This window comes from Phoca vitulina, unplaced genomic scaffold, assembly GCF_004348235.1.
Source record: "Phoca vitulina isolate PV1807 unplaced genomic scaffold, GSC_HSeal_1.0 scaffold33, whole genome shotgun sequence".
Taxonomy (NCBI): Eukaryota; Metazoa; Chordata; class Mammalia; order Carnivora; family Phocidae; genus Phoca; species Phoca vitulina.
In genome coordinates, this window is record NW_022589736.1 from 16,122,985 (window position 1) to 16,135,881 (window position 12,897).

At 39.7% G+C, this 12,897-nt stretch overlaps 1 pseudogene; it reads left to right on the forward strand.

Annotated features, from left to right (window-relative positions):
* The first annotated feature begins 7,829 nt into the window (after positions 1-7,829).
* LOC116645672 lies at positions 7,830-8,190 on the forward strand (annotated as a pseudogene).
* The last annotated feature ends 4,707 nt before the right edge of the window (positions 8,191-12,897 follow it).

Below are 12,897 nucleotides of genomic sequence, written 5' to 3' on the forward strand. Positions count from 1 at the left end.
GAATCATGGAACACTACATCAAAAACTAATGATGTAATGTATGGTGATTAATATAACAATAAAAATTTTTTTAAAATTTCTGTTTATTATGTAATTTTATGTAAGAGAACTTTAATTCTTCTAGAATAATAGGAGAATATTTGTATGATATTACAGCAGGAAAGAATTTCTTTAATATGATAGGAAATGCATAAATCTTAAAGGAAAACATTGCTAAATGTGATTACATTAAAAGGAAAAATTTTCTGCATAGCAAAAGGCAACACAAAGACAAAAGCAAAGTTACAGATCAGGAAAGAAAATTACCTGTAATGCATATAACTGACAAGTAAATTTTCAATTATGTAAAGAACTCTCCAGATCACTTAAGAAATGAAAAACAGGAAAAGAGACAAATGGACAAAAGATAAAACGAAGAAATTCACAGAATAGGACACATAACAGTAAGAAAAGATATTCAGCCAATACAAATTAAAATAATAATAACAGTCCATAAAACACTCAAGCATACTGAAAAAATTTTTCAAATCCAATAAAACCAAGTGTTGGTGAATAATGATTGACATAGATATGGACCTAAATAAAAAAGATTCCCACAGCTAGGAGCCAGTGATTAGAACCCCAAGGGCACAGAATGGTATCCTGGTCCATATGAGGCAGGAGGCTAGCCCTGAGGCCAGCTTGAAAACAGTGTGCTCTACGAGACCCAGAAGAATTCCTCTCACAGGCCAATAAGCTCAAGGAAAAAATCACCACTGCCAAGGATTCTGGATGAGGATAAAACCCAATCCTGTACCACATTTAGGTTTGGACACAAATTTTGCATATTTATTATTAGGGTGCAAAACTCCAAGTAAATGCACAAAAAAATCCTGTACAAAGAGAAGGAAAAATAAAATAAGATGAAAACAGAGAGGGAGGCAAATGATAAGAGACTCTTAACTAGGAAACAAACTGAGGTTTGCTGGAGGGGAGGAGGGTGAGGGGATGGGGTAACTGGGTGATGGGCATTAAGGAGGGCACTTGATGTAATGAGCACTGGATATTACATGCAACTGATGAATCACTGAATTCTATCCCTGAAACTAATAATACACTATATGTTAACTAAATTGAATTTAAATTTAAAAAATTTAAAAATCCTGTACACAAGTGTTCATAGCAGCATTCTTTTTTTTTTTTTTAATTTTTTTTATTGTTATGTTAATCCCCATACATTACATCATTAGTTTTATAGCAGCATTCTTCATGAGAGCCTAAAGATTATAACAACCCAAATGTCCTCAACTCATGAATATGGATTAAAAGAAGTGGTATATCTGTACAGTGGAATATTACAGAAGGAATTCAGTACTGATTCATGTTACAACATAAATAAATCTTGAAAACAGTATGGCAAGTGACAGAAGCCATACCAAAGGCCATGTACGGTATGATTCCATTTGTATGAAATGTTCAGAACAGGCAATCCACAGAGACAGAGATGAAACTAGTGTTTGCTGGGCTTGGTAGTCAAGGGGAAAGGGAAATGACTACTAATGGGTACAGGGTTTCTTTTGGGGGTGGAGAAAATGTTTTAAGATGAGGTAGTGGTGATGGTTATCTAACTCCATGATACGCTACAAGCACTGAATTGCATACTTAAACAGGTTACATTTTGTGAGATGTGAGTTATATCTCAATAAGGCTGTTATTTAAATACATATGCAGTTTTTACAATTTTAAAACATAATTGATGGATTGAACAGCATAATAGGTAGATTAGATATAGTTGAGGAAAGAAAGAATGTACTGAAAGACAGAGCTGGGATGCCTGGGTGGCTCAGTTGGTTAAGCGTCTGCCTTCAGCTCAGGTCATGATCCCAGGGTCCTGGGATCGAGCCCCGCATCGGGCTCCCTGCTAGGTGGGGAGCCTGCTTCTCCCTCTCCCTGCTGCTCCCCCTGCTTGTGTTCCCTCTCTCTCTCTCTCTGACAAATAAATAAATAAAATCTTTAAAAAATAATAATAATAATTTTGCTTGTCATCAAAAAGTATCAAACATACAATTTCTTGAATTTAGTCCTTCTGTAGATGGTTTCACAAAATTTCATTCTATCGGGAATAGTTCCTGTTATTATCTTCTCAAGGTTTGCCATGGCTCTGGAAGCTGGCCCCTGTGAGGGTGTGAAGGCAGATCCAAGAATGCATGTCTTTGCTTACACAGCATAAAAGCCAAAGAACCCATGAGAACCTTTTTCACATTCATTCCCTGGATCAGAGTCCTATCCATTTCCTCAGAAATTACCATCAGCTGTCCCGGGATTCCCAAAATGTGCCATTCCTCCCAGAACTATTCCTTCAACAGATACAGTGAATACTGTTAATATGAAGTGTCATGATTGAGCCCATTCCTCTGAGAGTCAAAAAAGAAAAAAAAAAAAAAGGAAAAGAAATGAGCTACATCCAGATGCTCGCTAAATGATGAAACCAGCAAACTCCTCATACATCCTGACATGATACTTGTCTGTAGGACCTCCTAGGTCCCTTGTTGCCATCTCCCTTGGAATGTTCCTCTCCCTCTTCCCTTACAGAGCTTGTATCAACCAACACACAGCAGCATATTCACTGAAACAGCTCAGGGGTTACTTATGTTTTAGTCAGACTCTTTCTTTTTGGTGAATAAAATCTTCCAGACACAAAGGTCTCAAATCTCTAAGGGTGAAATTCCAAACCACTGACAGGAAGTGAGGAACAAAGTTTGGGCCGAATACCTAGCACATATTAGTATGTGTATTAAATGACAGAAAATATTAAGATGGCGGTGCCAGAACAGCATCCCAGACTGGTGAGTGTTGGTGGACATAACTGACAGGAAGATCAGTGAGTCATTTAGAGGAAGTGCTCGAAAGTTCCACAGAGCCAATTTGAACTCAGACTAGTATCCTTTCATTGGTTATGTGGTAAAACTTCTGAGGGAGAAAAAAAAGGCTAACTTTTACATATTCTTCTTCCTCCCATTTATCCCTAGGCACAAACATAGTGTTACGTAATGTTTGAGGAAATGTTTGCAAAATGGCCAAGCATATGGTCAGTGGATCAGCCAGATATGCTGACACCAACATCAAAGGAAGGACAGGAGGGGTGGAAAGGTTATGAGTCAGTGTGTGCACATCTCCTGGCGAGATGATCCCCCACATCCTCTGAATCTATTCTAGAGCCACATTCGCTCTCCCAAACACCTCAGCCCAAAGAGCCTACAAGGGAGTAGCACTTGAATAGAAAATGCTTGTGCTGTTTCCTCCAGAATCTGGACTGCAGCCAGCTTCCACAGTAGACAAGTCATTATGATCAAAGAGTGAGGGAACCTGTTCCTTGGCCTTCGCACCTGGGACGGAAGAAGAACTTCATCGGAGGATGCTGCCACAGACAGAAGTGCCCACCAGGAGGAGTGCACGGTGCATGGTCCACAGGGTGCACGCATGGACCTGGGCCTGCTTGCCCTCTGCTTTATAGAGTACTGTACTGCTGGGTCCAGCCAGCAAGAGGCTTAGGAGAATTAGGAAGTGGTACCTGGAGAGAATCTGGTCTCACCTCACACAGGGAGAAGAGAAGAGAAAAGAGGAGAGGAGAGGAGAAGAGAGGAGAGGAGAATAGAAAGAAGAGAAGAGAAGAGAAGAGAAGAGAAGAGAAGAGAAGAGAAGAGAAGAGAAGAGAAGAGAAAAGAGAAGAGAAGAGAAGAGAAAGAAGAGAAGAGAAGAGAGAAGAGGGGAGGGGAGGAGAGGTGGGGAGGAGAAGGGAAAACTCCATCTTAGTGACTTAGACCTGATGTGCCTAGAAATAAGACTGGGGGGACCCATCCCCAAATGTAAACAGTTGTTATCTTTGCCTGATGGGATTATCGGTGATAGCGATTATTTTTGCTTAGATGAGTTTTCTAAATTGCCTACGGTGAATATGTATTATTTTTAGAAGGGGGCAGGGGGTGGAAAATATTCTCTAAATGTCTCCCACTTCACTCACTGAAAACATTAGCTCAGCTGACCCTTACACAACAATACTCTAAGGTAGGTTAACCCACATCACCATCTTTAGTTTGCAAATAAAGAAACTGAAGCCTGAATTTCATCATTCTTCACTGGGTTATACTGATCCCAAGTGAGCTGATGTCATAGGCAAGCCCCTTTTTTGATGGCTGATACAGCCACCCACTCCCCTGAAGCCCTCTCATGCTCTCCACCCCACCCCCTGTGGCCTGCTGAAGGTTGCTGCTCATTCTTCGATCACTGGCTACTTGACCAGAGAAGGCAGCACCCTTTATTCTGAGACTCAGGATCTATACCCAATGAAAGAAAAGTAGCAAGGTGGCTTGCTTTCTGCTGTTTATGGCCTCCCTTTGGAGAGAGGAATCTTAGAGACTAGAAGAGGTTAACTCATTTGCCCGAGTTCACACAGCTAGCAAGTGGCATATCTACTATGTAGACCTGACATTCTGACTGTGGAGACCTCACACTTAATCCCTAGATTATAGCCCCTCAATAAAATAGTCAAGATTCATTCAAAACAACATAGATTTGGAACCCTCAGCTGGCGTACCACCAGAGTTGGGGGGAATCACTTTGCTCTTGACCTGCACTGGCCAATGTGAGTGAGAAGCACTAGAGATAAGAAGACAGTCAGCATGAATGGGAGATTGGTCACATGCAAAAGAATTAATCACATACCTTAAAGATAATGGAAGCCAGTCTTCTCACTGTTGAGGAAGGGAGGCACAAACATGGAAAAGGCAAGACTCATGTGATATTGGATTGTAATCAGGGGCATTGGCATGAACACAGGGTATCTAAAATAGAGAAATATGGCTACCGAGGTAGATAGCATATGTGTATGTGTGCATGTATGTATAGCTCTACCCACTGAGAGGACCCAGAATTGATGACACTCTGATAGCACTGAGCACTTTTAATGCCTAAACCCTGATTTCTAAATAACATTCTCAACTAAAAGAACTAGGGCTCCTTGCAGACATAGCTGACTCCAGGGCTAGGGCAGGGAAAGTATCAGATCAGCCTGAAATCTCTTATGGCAGAAATAAGGAAGTTCTCCAAGAATCATGGTAACTGTCAAAAGTCACAGGAGCTTGAAAAGGCTCTCACTGGCTAAATCTGGGCCAGCTTGAGCATCATAGTAAATAATGCTAGTAATGGATTATAACTCATTCAATAAAACAGGAATCCATGAATCCAGACTGATATAAATAAATAAGAGGAAGCTCTACCTTATGCCAACAAATATGTGTAGAAGAAATGATAGGATTATGTAATTACTTATCCACCATGTTAATAATAATTGGGTCAGGAGTAGCATCTGTGGATGCCACAAATAATGGGTAAAGGTTTAATAAGGAACCAGGTATTAATACAGTCTTGAGGTATCTCCCCACAAAATACTTATTAACGTCTTAATGAATACTTGTCAATACTTATTAATACCCCATCACAAAGTACTCATTAATTAACTGTACTGTGGAGAAACCTGACAGACAGCATTTTAACCAAATGATAAAAGTCAGTGTCGCCAGTAATAGGTTAAATCAACGTCATGTACCTGCTGATAATATGCACTGAGAACGTGTGGTCATTTCTGTGATATTCTCAAGATACACTTGAATCTAATTATGACAAAACATGAGACCACTCCAAATTGAGGGACATTCTTCAAAGTAACTGATTTGGGCACTTCAAAAATGTCAAGGTCATGAAAGATAAAGACTAAATAGCTTCTTCCAGATTAAAGACAACTGAAGAGACATGCTAACTACATGCAGTGTGCGATTCTGGAAGTTTAAGCACCGGAACAATCAGGGAAATTTGAGCAGGGATCTGTGGAGTAGAAGATAGTACAATATCTGTGTCAATTTCCTGATTTTGATGGGTATCCTGTGGCTATGTAGGGAATTCTGTTGTTGTTTTTTTTTTAAGATTTTATTTATTTATTTGACAGAGAGAGACAGCGAGAGAGGGAACACAAGCAGGGGGAGTGGGAGAGGGAGAAGCAGGCTCCTGGCCGAGCAGGGAGCCCGATGTGGGGCTCAATCCCAGGACCCCGGGATCATGACCTGAGCTGAAGGCAGACACCCAACGACTGAGCCACCCAGGTGCCCCAGGAATGTTCTTGTTTTAAGGAAATGCACACTGAAGCATTTAGAGGTAATGGAACATTGCACCATTTGCAACATAATTCCAAATGGTTGAGAAAAAATATGTGTATATATAGAGAGAGATGAAAAATATGGTAGAATATCAACAATTGGTGAATCTAGGGAAGGATATATAGGACTTCTATGTTCTGTTCTTGAAATTGGAATTTTTCTACAGGTTTAAATTTATTTCAAAGTAAAATTCCCCCAAAAAGTATATGATAAAACTCAATACCAACTTTTAGGTTAGCAAAGTAAGCAAATAATATATACCTAGAGAGAGAGACAGACCAAGACATAGTGAAAGACAGACGCAGAGAGATGGGGGAAGGGAGAAAAAGTCATTATCTGAGACAGTTTTCTATATTTATGTACATACATAGGGACTTTGTTGCTGTTTTTAAAAATAGGATCATACTGTACAAATACAACTTGCTTTTTTTACTTAAAAATATAACTTAGCAATCTTTCCAGATTAGTAAGCTAAATCTACCTCAATCTTTTTTAATTACTGCATAGAATTGCCTTATATTGCTAGTCCATCATTTTTAAACAAATTTCCCATCGGAAGATATTTAAGTTGCTACCTAATATCCTCTAAAACATTTATTTTCATTTTACAGTTTTACTACCAAATCGTATGCCTAAAGTCAGCATGTGAACTACTGCATGTCACAGGGGGGGAAAAAATCCTCGGACTTGGGTCACATAAATATTCAAAGGTAATGATGAGTTCAAGGCAAGGTTAGTGCCAATGGACAAATCAATAAGATTCTTCAGTGGGGCCTAAATTTCTCATATGCCCACTGTCTAGCAGAGCAACTGGCAAATTTTCAAGGGTCTCATCATCTTTTTCTTTCTAATAGTCTACTTGCTTTTAGAACTCTACTTTATTTTGATTTAGGAGGCCTCTCTGTCAGTCTACTTAGGAATGGGCATTGCAATTTCTACGCTTGTCCTACAGCTATTCGCATTTTCCAGAATGCCCACACATGTGAAATTATTCAGGCACATTGATAATCAGCAAACACAGAATCAGAGAAACCATTTTGTCCTCTGTGTTTGTTGCTAAAGAACCATTCTCCCTTGATGTATTCACTGGGGATGGCAGAGTTTCTGCATACATGTCATTCTTCTGTAATTAGAAGAGGGAAGTGGGAGGGGCCATCCATGAAAGAATGTAAGCTTCCCAAAGCAAGACGGGGCTGCGTCAGAGGTATCTACAGCGCCACACCCTGCCACCATCCCAAGCGGGACATTAAGGACAGTAGAAGCAGAGGTTGGCCCTGAACAAGCATTCAAAGCCTTGGACATTTCTCTTGCAAAACTGACCCCCAAAACACTGGGGAATTGCTAGAAATACAAGGTAGGATTTCTATGCATAAACAGAAAATAAGCTTGTGTGTGGTTATTTTTGTGAGGCTTTTGATTTTGTTCAATGGGGCCAGTGAAGCTAAGAGAATGGGTAACCTAGGAGTCCTTCCTGCTTGCCTCCATTTCCTAGTAAGTGTCACGGCCATCAAAGACTCAAGATCTGCCCTCTTTGGGGAAGACGCGGTCGCGGAGCCTGGGACACCAGCTCCTGCTCCTGACTCATCGCTGTTTGCTCTCACCAAAGAACAAGTGGGTCAGGAAGCCGCGCCACAGCCATCCATGGCTTTTAAAGACACCGGGAAGACATCCGCGGAATCAGAGGTAGGGAGTCACCGGATTAGAGTTACTCTTACCAGCCGCAACGTAAAATCTTTAGAGAAGGTATGTGCTGGCTTGCTCAGAGGCCCAAATGAAAAGAATCTCAAAGTGAAAGGACCAGTTTGGATGCCTACCAAGACTATTGAGAATCACTACAAGAAAAACTCCTTGTGGTGAAGATTCTAAGACTTGGGATCATTTTCAGATGAGGATCCACAGGCGTCTCATTGATTGGCACCGTCCTTCTGAGATTGTTAAGCAGATTACTCCCATCAGTATTGAGCAAGGAGTTGAGGTTGAAGTCACCATTGCAGATGCTTAAATCAACCTTTTTAATAAATAAATTATTAGTTGTTAAAAAAAAAAAAAAAAGACTCAAAATCTTAGGAGTGAAAAGTGTATAAAGGCCACTGCCACAATCACCCTTCCACTTAAACCACACATGATAGTCACTTTAAAAATATTAAATTTTCAATTCATCATCATTCTTACAGCTGGGGGGAAAAATCCATTCGAGTTAACTACAATGATTAATAAAAGCGCGTAAGTGTCCTTTTGTCTTTTTTTTTTTTTTTTTTTTTTAAAGGTTTTATTTATTTATTTATTTGACAGAGAGAGACACAGCGAGAGAGGGAACACAAGCAGGGGTAGCGGGAGAGGGAGAAGCAGGCTTCCGGCCGAGCAGGGAGCCCGATGCGGGGCTCGATCCCAGGACCCTGGGATCACGACCTGAGCCGAAGGCAGACGCTTAACGACTGAGCCACCCAGGCGCCCCTGTCTTTTTAAATATAGTATTTATTCATGAAGGTCTAGGTTTAAAATTAAGGCACAAGTAGGTTTTTAACCAAAGCACATTCATAGATATGCATTGATTTTTCCCAAGCACTATATTACCTATTTCCCCCACCCCCAGGAAAGAGTTACATAAATTGGAGTGTGTTCTGATAAGCATAGGTTAGATGAAAATAATTGATACTACTATGAAGACAGGAAAAGAAAATCAACCTTATATTTTCTAACAATTGAAACAAGTGAGAAGCAACTCTTCAACACAGAACAATAAAGTATCACATTATAATATATTATCTTTTTTGTCTAATAGAAAAGGGAAGACAGACAAGAAAATTACTAATAGTCAAACTAGTTCAAATAAAGCACAATTCAAAAGTGCTTCATCTGAGATTGTGGAGTTTCAAGAGTTTTAAAAGGCATTCCAGAGACATGCTAATGAATACATTTCTCAGGCATTTCCAGACAACTGGTATATGAGGCTGCAATAAAAAGATCCAGGAACATACTCATCATGTTTTTGTTGTTGGACAAGACAGTTGACCTAAATTCTTCTGCATTTCACATGAAGCAATAGCATCATGGAGGTGTGTAGAATTACAGGATGCTCCAGAAATATCGAGCCACCCCACATAAAAGAGGTAGCCCACTACTGATCACAGGTGACCTTCTAGAGCACATTATGGTCATGACTTACCAAATTCCAATCACGTCAGGTAATTTCTTTTGATTATTTCTTGCAATATCATTAAAACCCAAAAGCATGTCATGTGAATGTGCCTACTTCCCAAAGATCACTTTAAAGTTCTAGTTTCCAAATCATCAAATTCTCTCACCCCTGAATTTCTCAGCCTAAAAGTTTACATCCAATCCAGAAATCAAGTGACCTGAATTCATTTCCTGGCTTCAGTGGGCAAGTCACTAAATGTCTCCTTTGCCTTACTTCCTCATCAAAAAAATGGGCCAATGCTCATCATACCTTTGTGTAGAACGTTGTGACAATAAATGAACTCTTGAGAAGAAAAATTCCATTCAGATTCAACTTCTATCTATTGAGGTGTCTACCCTGAGCTGGGCACTCTGTTACTTATTTTACTTATATTTTTCCATTTAATGGAATAGCCCAATTAGGTAGACATTATTAGCTACAGCCTAAGACAAAAAACTGAGGGCCAGAAAAGGTGAATTACTTTTCTCAGCACAACTAGCCACAGGCAAACACAGGATTCAAATTTCAATCTGGTGCTCTTTCTCTCTTATTATTTCTACTTCCATCTTTGTATAGTCAAGATGATATTACAGTAATAAGATTTTCCAGTAGAATGAAATTTTTAGCAAACACCAATAAACTACTAGAGAAAGCAAAGAAGACTGCAAAGATCATTTGTAAAGTTTGGGTCTGAACCAGACTCTTGAGCGCATACATCCCGAGGTCAAGGAGCTGTGACACTGAACTTTCTGGGGAGGCAAATATAAATACATATAAATATAATCTGGAAAGGAGAAAACTCCAGACTCCTTTCGGAAAGAAACAAGGAATTTATTAATTTAGGAGTGAGGAAGAATAGAAATATATGAGAGGTAAATATTTGACTAGCAGTGGGAGACTCAGAAATGAGGGGAACACCTGAATTCCTGGGATAGACAGTCTTTAGATAATATTCAGCAAGTGAGAAAGTTTACTGCCTGCTAGGAACTGCAAAGCCCAAGATTCCTTGGAATGTATTTATAGCTGCTCCGTCACTAAGGCACCAACATCTGATCCGTGCTTTCCAAAATAGGTTTTTAAAAATTCAAAAGGAAAAAGGCAAGAGCCCCGTAAACAACGTCTTCTGCGGCCGATTGTAAACATTACCGCCAAAGAGAATAGCAGACAGTTGCTTGCAAAGTCTGAACAGACCTTCAGTCTGATGAGAGAGAAGGCTTGAGGGTGGGGGCTGCAGAAAGGAAGAGCAGCTGCTCCTCTCGGCTTCTTGGCTCTCCTGACCTGAGGAGAAGAAACCCCAGCTGACCCACCTGTTTAGAAGGAAGACAACACGGTGAGCAAATGTCCTCGATGGGTATTGAATGCAGACCCTGTTCCATGCTTCTTTTGGCCAAGGTGTGTAGCCAAAAGAAGGAAGTGAGGAGCCCGGAGTTCTAATCTTCTGAGAGTCTCAGGTGCTTTTCAACTCCTTCCTGGGAGAAAGAAGTTCTGTCTAGACTAGTCTATGGGAGCTAGAGGTTTTATCAAAGAACACCCAAAGTCTTAATTAATGATTGATAACACCTAGATGGGAGTCACCACAGAATTACAGTGGCACAATCTCTCATCCAAGATTCAGAAATCCAAAGGGCTGTGAAAATAAAAGTTTCTTTTTTTGTAACTCATTTGACAAGCAAAACCTGATCCAGCTTCTTCCGGTGACCAAACCTGACCTGGATTTAAGAGAGGGTGTTAGGGGGTGCTGCCCCAAGCCCCTAGATGATTATGAAATATTTAGTATATCCACCATCCTGTCTTCCCAAAATATGAAACATTATGAGTTCCAAGAATACCTAGCTCCAAATGTCTTGGTAATGGATTGTGGACCTGTATTATATATCTTTAAATGTTCTTTTTTCTTTCTTCTTTTGTTCTAAATGCAGGTTAAGTTATGTCTCACACAATATAAGCAACTAATTCACAGTTTCTTAGTAAGCAGCTACGTGTTCCCAGAAAATGCACAATTTGCCAGACCATGTATGTTAGCTTGCAAGGTCAGCCACCAAACTTCGGAAGAGCCCACAAGGTGAGCTTCCCACACCAGGAAACTACCACAGCCAGGAAGGAACTGCCAGAATTATATGTAGACTACCTACAACAGCCTCACACACAAAGAAATCACCTGAGAATCTTTAAAAAATACTGCCCTAAAAGGGATCCACTTCAGTGACAATTAACAACCTTACCTCTGTGAACTCTCACATTTAAATTTTTAATTTATCTGTCTCACACATTAACGTTTTCATTTCAATCCTGGTGAGCTTTAGAAACTCAGCACTAGCTATACCTGCACAATCCCAAATTCTGAAAATTTTTATCAGTGAAAAGCATACCCCAAAACAAACTAAAAACTTAATATATACTGCTCATCCCCTTTTCCATTTCATATTTGGTGGAATCGTTTTATTTCAAACACACCAAGAAAGAATAGGCGCTTGACAATCATTTCTTCTGGATGAATCTGGAAGGTAAAAACTCAGCTATCTGTCTAGAAAAACACTTATTAAGAGCTCAAACCCATAGGTGGAGGCTCTGGGATCGCAAAATGCTCTGCTTGTTTTTAAGGATTTGATAATCAAATATTTTCTTGTCCTATATGCCAAGCTAATTTGTTCTAAATGTAACACTCTTTAGTGGAATGTGGATGACAAATATGCATACTCAAGGATCTACAGCTTTTAAATGTTATATCTAGTCTCCCATGTATATTTAGGCACCAAATTAAAGGATCATCTGCTTGGACTTTTTGAAATCTAAAATAGATCAGGAATAATGTTTGCCCCAGACTGCTGCTGTTTAAATGAAAGTGTTTAGCCCAGAGTTCTGTCACGTCTGTCAGAATGTCTGACTTGTAAATTTTGTGTGCTTATAGATTTTGGGTAAAAATACAACAAAAGTTGCATACACACACGCGCGTGCACACACACAATGAGAGAGGAAGCAATTTAAAATGAAAATAAAATAGAAAACCAGTAGCTACTTCTTGTCAAACCAAAAAAAGAAAGAAAGACATAATTGCCTACATTTACAAAAGAAGCCAACAGTAAGGAGGAAGAAGAGTTATTTAGGGTAAAACAGCCAGGAATTATAACTAAGATTCATGGGAATGAAAAATTGGAGCTCTGTGGCAGAGATGGTTTGTGGCCACAAACTATTTCTCCATTCTTCCTCAGTAAAAAAAAAAAAAAAAAAAAAAAATTAATTAACTAAATAAATAATCCTGATTTTATTTGGGCAGCAATGAACTTAACCAAAAGATGTTCTTTCCCAAACTCCCTTGCAGCTGGGTTTGGCATGGGATTAAGTTCTGATCAATAATCTGTAAGCAGAATGTGGGGGAGGAGTAACAGCCAGGGAAGGGGGGAAGGCTGCCCTAAAGAGGCGGGTGCCTTGTCCCTTCTGGAATAAGGAGCTCCAGGATCCACTTGGACCATGAGTTAAGAATGGAACACGTCCCTGATGTAAAGCAAAAAGATAAGAACTCCATCCCTGATA